This window comes from Myotis davidii, unplaced genomic scaffold (assembly GCF_000327345.1).
Source record: "Myotis davidii unplaced genomic scaffold, ASM32734v1 scaffold1052, whole genome shotgun sequence".
Classification (NCBI taxonomy): Eukaryota; Metazoa; Chordata; class Mammalia; order Chiroptera; family Vespertilionidae; genus Myotis; species Myotis davidii.
The window spans coordinates 432,834-444,387 of record NW_006284014.1 but is presented as its reverse complement, the minus strand read 5'-3'; the positions used below and the strand labels follow the sequence as shown (position 1 = coordinate 444,387).

The window sequence follows — 11,554 nt, the reverse complement described above, 5'->3', positions numbered from 1 at the left end:
TTTTGCACCACCCTGCTGAGAGCATGATTTTGATTTTCGTCCCTTGGCGACTTAAGAGCAACAGGAAAGAGGAGCCCTCCCACCTTTAAATGCTACTTTCTTGCAATCCGTTGTTATTTTTAAGGTCCAAATGTAGAAATTTGAGAGTTGTGAAATGGAGTTATTGGAAGGCTGGCCGTGAGTTAAAGGAAAATTAGATTTCATCTATATTGGCCTTGCTGTGGAAAACCTAATACATTTTTCTCTGCTTCTGTTTAAATATAAGAGTAGACATTGAATTAAATCTTTGGAGACCTGTATAGAAGGTTATTTTGTAGGTCATTGGATGATGTATGTCAATTGCTTTTCTCCTGAATTGGGATTGCCTTGAGGATTCTTTTTGGGGCCTACCTACTAATTTTTTGTTTAGCTCACAATGTCTTTTTTCCTGATAAATGAAATGATGTGTGATGTTGGAGAACCCATATTGCTCTCTGCAGTGTGGGAATTATCCACAGGGTAAAACTTTCCATGAACAGTCTTGGATACCAGCTTCATGGTCGTTTCTCCTGTAATCCCAGGGAATTTCTAGATAGTACAAGTCACTGATCACCTTAGTTACTTTCTGCAGTGCCCAGCACTTCTCTTTGGTGACTCATTTGATAAACTATAATGGCAGGAATGGTTCATTTTCTTGGCTTCAGATTTGGAGTTGTAGCCTTAGCCCAGAAATTAATGGAGGCAGGATTCATTCCATTGCTAGTAAGTTTGGCTATGACAAATGCACAAGCTATGTGAAAAAACAAACATCTTTCCATAACTGTCAGCGGGGAAGAGGAGGAAATATTTTATCATGTCTTTATTTTGGAGACTAACATGACTATATTAGGTGGGAAAGAAATGTCAGATTATTTTCTTTAAGGCTTTTATTTTTTAAAAAATATATTTTATTGATTTTTTTACAGAGAGGAAGGGAGAGGGATAGTGAGAGAAACATTGATCAGCTGCCTCCTGCACACCCCTGACTGGGGATGTGCCTGCAACCAAGGTACATGCCCTTGACCGGAATCAAACCTTCGACCTTTCAGTCCGCAGGCTGACACTCTATCCACTGAGCCAAACCGGTTAGGGCATTTTCTTTAAGGCTTTTAGATGTGTAGGTCTATCCCCTACCCCCCCACCCCAATTTTAGGGATTGACATTTATGTGTGACTGGGTTCCAGGATGGGAAGAAAAGTGTTTTGACAAAAGGAAAAGTTAAAGTTGCTTTGACCTATAATGATACTGTGCCTATTCATTTTATCTAGTGATAGTACAGAGAAACTTCCTTGATAATTCTTGTATGCCATTCACATTCTATCAGAATTCAATGTTAAGAGTCCATCCTGAGGACCATAAAGAAATAATGCCACTTCATAACTGTTCGTGACAATCACATTAATAAATTGTTCCTGGAGCCTTGGCCAGTGTGACTCAGTTGGTTGGAGCCTTGTCAGGTGCACAGGAAGGTTACCCGTTTGTTCCCTAGTAGGGGGAAATATGTCTCTCACATTGATGTTTCACCCCATCTCCCCCCCAACCCACCCTCCTTCTTTCCTCTGTAAAATCAATTTTAAAAAAGATAGTTCTTGGACTGTGTTATATATGTACTCATATAAACATTTATCTTTGTACATTTATAGTAATGTAAATATTTAAGTCTGAGAGCTTAAAAACTTTTATTTGCGTACATGTTTTTTAACATCTAGCAGTGCCAACTACATTTGCCAAGTGAGCATCAGCCATAAATTCATGCTCTGGCACATTACATATAATAACTCTTCTAAATGGCTCCATGGTGAAACATCGTAGATTAGCATTTTTCATGAGAGATTTGTTGTTTTAACTCTTGTTGGATGGATTAAATAATTTAGGAACAAAACTGTGGCCCCTGGCATGTCAAGTATGAATTCATGGCTCCTTATCCCTGTAAGAGGCATGTGTCTGTGATGAGCTTTATTTTCTCATTGCTCTTTACTGTAATTCCTACTTTCCACCGCTACCCCAATCCTTTCATTACTAGGAAAGTCTAGTAGGCTCCCTGGGTGGGTGGAGGTAGGGGAAAGGGGATACCTGCAATAATGTCAACATTAAAAAATTTTAGTTACAAAAATAAATAGAAAGTCTAGTCTCCTTCTTGCTGGTTTGTTTTCCTTGGAGAAATTCTAGTAACTTTCAGGCCAGGAATAGATAGTTCACGTTTGTTTGACAAATATTTTGAGTGTTTTTTAAGTGATAGACATGGTGGTAGGCCCTGAGTATATGTAGAATGATATCCCTTTTTGCAAGGAGCATACAATTTAGGAGAAGATAGCTGGTAACCAATAATTACAACATACTGTGTTATATGACAGGGATATGCAGAATTTTATGGTTGGAAGCAGAGAGGGGGAGGGTAGTTGACCAAGATTTGGGGTCTTGGGGGCAGGGGAATGTCCTAAAATACATCTTTAGTGGGTTACTTGAGTTAATATTAAGAAATAGATAGGCTCAGCATCGAAGGTTCGAGAGTTCCATTCCTGGTCAAGGGTACATACCTTGGTTGCAGGTTACATCCCTGGCTTGGTCGAGGTGTGTGCAGGGGGCAACCAGTTGATGTGTCTTTCTCACTCTGATGTGTCTCCCTCCCCCTACCCCTCCCCCTGACCCTTTCCCTCCCCCTCTCAGTAAAAGTGAAATTAATCTTAATATATTTTATTTAACCTGATATATCCAAAATATTATCTTTTTGGCTTGTAATCAATATAAGGAAGTATCATTGAGATATTTGATATTTGCTTTTTAATACTAAATCCTCAGAATCTGGTATGTATTTTGCAATTATACCACATCTCAGTTTGGGCTAGTCACATTCAAGTACCTGGCGCTCAATAGTCACATGTGGACAGAACAGTTTTAAAACAGGGGCTGATGAAGTGGTAAGAAACTAAATCACTGATGCCTTATGAACCAAACTAAGGAGCTTTAACTTTGTTTCGAAGGCTGTGAAATTTAGTGGGGGGAAATATAATGCTGTGATAGAATTAGATTTGTGTTGTAGACCTATCATATTGGCTGTGAAGTGAATGCTGGATTAGAGAAGAGCAAAACTAGAAGCAAGACCAGTTAGGAAGCTGTTCATGGTGAAAAATAATGAATGTAGAAGAGGGGGTGGATGTATGAGAAATTTAGGAAGTATTGTCAACAGGACAGGGTAAATAATCAGATTATGGGGTTGAGCAAGATTGAAAATTTAGGATGTTTCCCACATTTCTGTAGTGAACTGCTGAATGGGTCAGGCAACTGAAGAGAAGCCAACCATCTGTGCCAGGCAGATCAAAGATGAGGGATGCTACTGAACATCCTATAGCAGAGAGCAATTCCTACAATAAAGAACTTCACCAGTCCAAAAGATCACTGCTGCCAGATGCTCTTTTGGAGGGCAGTGCTAGAAGATATATGTATGTGTACTGGTACTAATCTATGTATCCATACATACCTATAATCTTTTCTATATGTAAATATAGATATGCATTCATATTGATATCTCTGATTCTAATTGGATATATTTTGATCCTTCTGGGCTTGCTGTTGGATTGGACGTGGAATGTGAAAAGAGAGGAGTCAATGACTCCAAGGTTTATGGCTTAAGCACATGGAAGGATGGAGTTGTCATTAACAGAGCAGTTTTCTGAGTAGAGTTCAGGAGTTCTGTTCTAGACTGGCTAAGTTTTTAAAGTCTTTTTTAAAAAATATATTTTATTGATTTTTTACAGAGAGGAAGGGAGAGAGATAGAGAGTTAGAAACATTGATGAGAGAGAAACATCAATCAGCTGCCTCCTGCACATCTCCCACTGGGGATGTGCCCACAACCCAGGTACATGCCCTTGACTGGAATCGAACCTGGGACCTTTCAGTCCGCAAGCTGACGCTCTAGCCACTTTTCTGTTAATCTTCACCCAAGGATGATCTTTCTTCTTCTTTCTTCTTTCTCCCTTCTTCCTTCTTCCTTCTTCTCACTAATCCCCCTGCTGGCCTGGTCATAGGCAGCCATCTTGTGAGGGCATGAGGGTTAATTTGCATATTACCTCTTTATTATATAGAATTTTTGAAAGTATTACATATGTCCCCTTCCACCTCCCCCCCCATTGACTCCCTCTAGCCCACCCCCAGTGACCTTGGTTTCTTAGTTTTTTTTGGATCTTGGTCCCCTGCCATTATAAGGTTTTGGATTGACAACTGTGCCTATGTTCAGTGGTTATCAGTTAAGCCACCCTGAACTAGTTCTGTTGCACTTGACATTTTAACGTCTGTCTCTCACTACCTTTTCATAATCAGCTGGATTGAAGTCTCCTTAACACATTGTTTGCGGGTAGTTTTTATTGCGCGCTAACAGGTGGCGCGGGCCATTTTTGCTAATTTTTTGCGCAAATGGCAACGTTCAGTAAAATTATGATAACTTTAGTTTTACATATTATTTTTCAATGAAACTTTTTGTGATTTACTATAAAATGTATACGGAATTATTTTTCTTAGAATCGCACTGAATGCGTGGCGAGGCAGAGAATTGTGTTAAGGGATGACTCTACGCAGTTGAATAGATTACCGTTATACCTGGAAGTACATACATAATTCACCATTGTATGTGTTAGAGACCCAAATTTTGTCCTTTGGAATTCGTATATCTGCATGTTAGCATCCCTTTAGAGCAATAAAAAAGTATAAAAATAAACGTATTTATACGTTACCCACATTCTACCGCTAGTCTATAAAAAACATATTAATATGTGTCCCGCGCTCCACTACCAGTCAACGTAAAATGTATAAATACGTTTCCCGCATACAATGTATTAAAATAAAATGTTTCCATGCAACACTAGCCATATTTTTCTTACTGCTTCTTTCATTCACATTTATCATTTGGTTATTAAAGTTATACCCAAAATGCAAGTATAGAACTTTAAAAGTAATTTAAACATGTAACCTAGTAAACTTAGGTTAAAGTAATTTCAACTTTTTTAAACTAAAATAAATAGCCTTGGAGGGGACCAATTGGAAACTAAAGGGGGATATCTATAATAATTTCAACAATAAAGATAAATTAAAAAAAAATAAAATGGATAGGCTTTCATTGCCAGCTCATAATGATGGTGTAGCATGAGACCGGCAAATAGTACCTATTGAGTAATTGTTAGTTAGAAAAATAAGGGATTTATCTACTTTATAGGATGGAGGGCAAAAAAACTCAGAAATTCATTCTCAGTTCTACAACTGGATGGTTGGCAAAGCTGTTACTCTTGTTGTTTGTACTGGTGTGTTGTATTTATTGTGAGAAACTTGAACATATTAATATGCTGAATAAAATAAGACTCTGCCTTGAGTACAAAGACTATGCCTTATTAATGTGGTCCCTAGAATGTCAGAGATACTCAAGTGGTTTTTTTTGAAAGAATTACATAAGATACTTGACCCTTACAAAATAAGACATGAAGAATTATTTATCTTGTTCAAGAGAAATTAAGATACTAAAAACTTACAAGTCTCTGTATAATAGCATCCTCATTTTAGGCTGAGCCAAACATGAGTAATTTCACATAGCTCATGATCCTATTCTTCAGGAGTCAGTAATTCATTAAGGAGTCAAACTGCCTGAATTTGAATCCTTGGTTCAACTGCTTACTAGCCATATGACCTTAATTTAGTTCCTTAACTGTGCTTTAGTCTTCTCATTTGTAAAATGGGGATATTTATACCTACTTTATAGGTTTGTGAGATGAAATAAGAATATATAATGTTTGATATATAATAAGTATTCAATTGCTGGGCAAGAATAATGTCTTAAAGTTTTTAATTTTCTAGAAAAGTGTGTTTGCTAAGTGATAATTAAATACAAAACAAAAGTCCCTATGTTAATAAGGGAAAAGACTGATGGGACATATGGTTATGTATGGAAAGTATCGTGATGTGTGAGAACTATGAATAATAGATTTTCTACTTTTCCTATCCCCATTTTTTCCTCCTAATTTGGTTAGCACATTTTAATTACATATTTAAGTATTAGCCAGACACTGGGCTTCATGAGCATATTCCTTTTTGAGAGTCAGAATTGCCTTGTGGTTAAGAGCATGCATTCAGGACTCAGCCTGGGATTGAATCTCCTCTCTGCCACTTACTAGCTGTGTGATCTTGGGAAAATTAATTTTTTTCTCTATACCTTAGTGTTCTCATGTGTAAAATGGAAATAATGATGGTACCTATCTCAAAGGGTTCTTAGTGAGTTAATATTTGAAAAATTCTTAAAATAATGCCTGGGATATCTACACGAATAATAGACAAATAGGTAAATTGACCATACCTCTGCAATGCCCCACAGCCAATCAGGAGGGAATATGCAAATTAGCGGGAGAAAGATGGTGGCAGCCACGGAGCCAGCCGGAGCTGGTGGGAAGCTTGGGTCGACCCGGACGATGGAGGAAGCCAAGTTTCCTGACCGCCTGGGCCAGCCGCTGAAGGAGGGGCTTGGGGGTGGTGGCCCCGGAGCAGGGCGGAGCACGCAGGAGGTTTTGGTCCCCCCTGGCCGGCTGCCAAGGGAGGGGCCTGTAAACGGCCCTCAGCCCCTCACCCAGGCTGGCCCAATTATGTAAATAAACCCAACCAAGATGGCGGCAGCCACAGAGCTGGAGCGAACAGGAGGCTTGGGCTGCCCCTGGCGATGGAGGAAGCCAAGCTTCCCTCCTGCCCTGGCTGGCTGTGGTCTCCACTCAAGGCTACAAAGTTTCAATTATAGATGATAAATAAATCCCAGATACCTGCTTCCAGCCGTTGTGGCCTCCACTGAAGGAGGGTCTGGGAACCTGGGTTGCCTGGGGCAGTGGCCAGCCATCAAACAGCCCTCAGCCCCTCACCCAGGTTGGCCACGCCACCCCAGCAGGGACCCCCACCCTGAAGGGGGCATGGAAACCATCACAGGCCCCTGCCCAGTCAGCCCTGTCCCCCAAGGAACCCCCACCCTGATCCGGGACACCCTTCAGGATAAACCAGCCAGCTCCCACCAGTGTACCAGGCCTCTATCTATACTAATAAAAGGGTATTATGTTAATTAGACTGGAAGACCTACTGGGGGACCTTCCGGATGTTCTTCTGGACAAAGCTATGGTGGTAGGGCCAAGGTAGAGGTGGTTAGGGGTCAAGAGGGGAGGGCAGTTGTGGGTGATCAGGTCAGCGGACGGGGGGGCAGTTGGGGGTGAGCAGACGAGCAGGGGGCCAGCAAGCCATCAGTGGGGGTCAGTTGGGGGTGATCAGGCTGGCAGGGGGCAGTTGGGGGTGAGCAGACCGGCAGAGAGGGTAGGTGGGGGCAAGCAGGCTGGCAGGGGAGGCAGTTGAGGGTGAGCAGGCTGGCAGGCAGAGTGGTTAGGGGCAATCAGGCAGGCATGCAGGTGGGCGGTTAGAAGCCAGCAGTCCCGTATTGCAAGAGGGATGTCCAACTGCCGGTTATCCCCCGAGGGGTCCCAAATTAGAGAGAGTGCAGGCCGGGCTGAGGGATTACCGCCCCCGGCACAAATTTTGTGCACCGGGCCACTAGTAATAAGTATAATGTGTTTGTTGAATAAAGTTGTTATTCAACAATAAATATAAAGAAATATTACATTTAGAAATTAATGAAAGATTATAGCTTTCTGGTGTAGTTCATTATATTAGGTAGACTCTTTTGATTGCTTTTGGAGAAGAGGTTTTCTCTGAGTCTCCATTGTAACTTCTTGAGCTTCTTTGTTGGTGGAGGAGACAGAAAACTGTGTTCTCATAGATCCTTTAATAAAAGTTTATTTTTAAATTTTTTTTTTGTTATTTCAGAGAGAGGAAAGAAGAGGGAGAAATGAATATAAACATCAATAATGAGTGAGAATCATTGATTGGTTGCCTCCTGCATGCCCCCCACTGGGGATTGAGTCTGCAACCCGGGCATCTGCCCTGACCAGGAATTGAACCGTGACCTCCTGGTTCATACTGTGACACTCAACCACTGAGCCATGCTGGCTGGGTTTAATTTTTAAACTTTTGATGTCTGTTTTTATTTATTTGTTGTTCTTAGAAAATATCATTTTTGGCTGGACTCAGACTTAGAGGAAGAAGCTCTCAGGACACTCTACGTTTCTTAGCAATCTGGCATTTTTTTTTTTGGCCTCCTTCATTCTTTAGGCCAAAAGTTTAGCATATTCTGTGGCCTCGTTCTTATTTTTCTTAGTACAATGTTTCTTCAGAGCGATATGCCAACATTTGTGTTGCAGGACATGTGGAGTAACAGGATGCTGAATCTTGGGTACTTTGGTCCTAGTTTTCCGATCCTCTCTTTTCATGGGCTTTCTCACAAAATATTGGCAGACATCATCATCTTTAGAGAGATTGAAAAGTTTGAGAATTCTGCTAACTCTTTTGGGCCCTAAGTGATGAGGCATAGTAGTATCAGTGAGACCAGGAATATTTTGTTCCCCTTTTTATACAATGAGCTAGATAGATCCAATTGTACCAAAAGAACCCAAATATCCCAAGTAGGGTGCATCCCTAGAATACCTAGGCCAGAAGAAAAAAGAAAAAAAATACTTGGGGATGCCCTAACCAGTTTGGCTCAGTGTATAGAGCGTCAGCCTTTGGATTCAAGGGTCCCAGGTTCGATGGAGGCCAAGGGCATGTACCTTGGTTGCGGGCACATCCCCAGTAGGATATGTGCAGGAGGCAGCTGATTGATGTTTCTCTCTCATCGATGTTTCTAACTCTCTATCCTTCTCCCTCCTCTCTGTAAAAAATCAATAAAATATATTTAAAAAAATACTTGGGGAGAAAACACCACAAAACAAAGATAAACCAAAAAATGCAAACAACAAACATCCAGAAAAGGGGAGGGGACGGGGAGAAACAGAGCTTATATACAGAAAGTAAGGTTAAGGAATTGAATGAATAGGTGATGGAACACAGTTCAGTATAGAGGAGGTAGAAAGAGAATGAGTGAATAAGGAGAAAATTTTAAAAAATAAATAAATAAAAAGATAAAGAAATGCCTGACATTGAATAAGCTTGGTTGACACACATAAGCCACTCTGGTGCTGCTCCACAATCCAAGTTTTAAGCCTCTGCTCCAAGTTTGCCCATTTTGCTGGTTTTCTTTTTTGGCATCTTTTAAGGTGTTGTTCTTCCGGTTTTCTCCACTGTCTGATCATACACCCAGTGGGAGGAGATCCAAATTGTTTCTCTGCAGCTCTGTTTCCATGCTCTTTTACATAGCTGATTGCATTCAGTTTGAAATTTGCAGCATAAGACAATCTCTTACTGGTCTCATAATGCTCTGGTCCCTGTTGCATCTGTGCACTCTCCACCTCCACTTCCAATTATGGCATCAGCTGATCTCAATAACAATAAGGCTCATGATTGGAGGAAGCCTGTTTGACAAGATATGGGCAGCTACACACCCTCATGGCTCCCTTTGCAGCTGATTTCCATGTATAAGATGCCCCTCGATTTTTACTCTAATGATTTTAGAAAAAAACAGCATCTTATACACAGAAGAATATGTCTGGAAACATCTTTATTTCTCCTTCATATTTAAAGAGTAATTTTGCTGGATATATTATTTATGGCTGGTAAATTTTCTCTTTCAGATGTTTCAGTATTTAGTACCACTCTCTTTTGGCTTGCTTGTAGAGTTTCTGATGAGAAGTCAGATGAAATTCTGATGGGTTTTCCTTTGTAAGTCACTTCCTTCTTTTTCTTGGCTGCTTTGAGAATTTTTTCTTTATCATTAAATTTTGACAGTTTTAACACAAGGTGCCTTGGAGAGGGTCTCTGGATTACGGTAACTATGTGTTCTGTTTGCTTCTTGCATTCCAGGATCTAGTTCTTTCCATAGGTTTGGGCAGTTCTCATTCACTATTTGTTTGAATAAATTCTCCTTTCCCTTCTCCCTCTCTTCTTCCTCCGAATGCCCATTATACTAATATTGTTTTTTCTGATGGAGTCAGATAGTTCTTGTAGAGCTCTTTCATCTTTCTTTACTCTCTGATCTCTCTCTTCTCCCCTCTGTGTCATTTCTAGACTCCTTTTTTCGATATCACTAATTCTTTTCTCCATCTGGTTGGCTGTTTTCTATACTCAGTAGTTCCTTCTTAATCTCCTCAGTTGCATGCTTCATTTCCAGGGTTTCTGATTGGATCTTGTATAATGTTTCAATCTCTTTGTTAAAGTACTTGTTTTGTTCATTGATTTGTTTTTTGAGTGCATTGAATTGCCTATATGTATTTTCTTGCATCTCGTTGAGTATTTTCAGAACTGCTATCTTGAAATCTCTGTTACTTACATCACATACTAGAGGCCCGGTGCACCAGTGGGGTCCCTCAGCCTGGCCTGTGCCCTCTCACAATCTAGAACCCCTGGGAGATGTTGGACTGCCAGTTTTGGCCCCCGCAGGCCAGGCGAGGGACCCCACCGATGCATAAATTTGTTCACTAGGCAGGTTTTGGCTCAGTTCCCACAGGGCAGGCTGAAGGACCCCACCAGTGCACGAGTCCATGCACCGGGCCCCTAGTATGCATATAAGATCTTTGGTTAATCTCTTCCTACCCTCCCCCTCTCCCCTTCCCTCTGAGACTCATCAGTCTTTTCCATGTTTCCATGCCTGTGGTTTCTGCTCGTGTGTTGAGCATCTGCCCCCAGTGGTCAGTGCGTGTCATAGCTACCGGACGGTTGGGTGGTTGGCAGGTCAGCCGATTGCTTAGGCTTTTATATATATAGATTTCCATGTGTTCCAGCTTGTTTTCTGGGGTCATTTTCTTTTTGGTTATCCTTGTTCCTGTGCTTATTCATGGTATTTGCTATTCTCCTTTGTCTTGGCACGTATTTCTTTCTATATTAATGGCCTATAGCAGCTTTCTTTGAAGAAATCTTCTATTATTTTCCAGTAGATGGTGCTGAATCAACATTTTTTTTACCTTTGTGATCTCCCAGACTTGACTTCTGTTGCTTTCATAAGACAGTATAGCCAGGTTTCTTGGGGGTTGGTTTCTTTTTTGCCCTCACTGTAATTGCAACCCCTGACCTCTGTGAGATTCTGCCACAAACACCTCACCTGAAGATCAGTCACAGAGGGAAACCAAGGTTTTACTGCTATAACTCTTGGTTTACAGATAATATACTCCTCTACTCGTTACCCTTGGTGCTGAGTTTTGGGAGTCCAAGTGGTGGCAGGGCTCTGTGGTTCCATTTCTTTTCCTGAACCACCACCATCCTGGCCTGACAGTTGAGAGTCACATGACAGAGCCCTGTGCACTCTCATGTGTCTGCTGGCTCAGACACTGTTTGTTCTGCTCGCCCTGCCAGACTTTGACCCCAGTTCTTTGTTCCTCCCAGCTGAAGGAAGCATCTGCTACCACCAGCTTCCTCCCCTCTCCAGCCCAGCTGTGAACTCCAGTCTGCAGGGCTGTGTCTGTGTGTGCTTTTCTCCTGTCTCGTCTCCCCATTTATTGCCAGTTGCCCACCTTTAGATGTTTAAATACGTGGGTTTCAGGTGTG

General features: G+C 41.3%; 1 protein-coding gene across 2 annotated transcripts in view; it reads left to right on the top strand.

The window, feature by feature from the left end:
• Positions 1–11,554, top strand: part of PEAK1 (pseudopodium enriched atypical kinase 1) — a 170,379-nt gene that overhangs the window by 1,123 nt on the left and 157,702 nt on the right. The window lies entirely within an intron of this gene.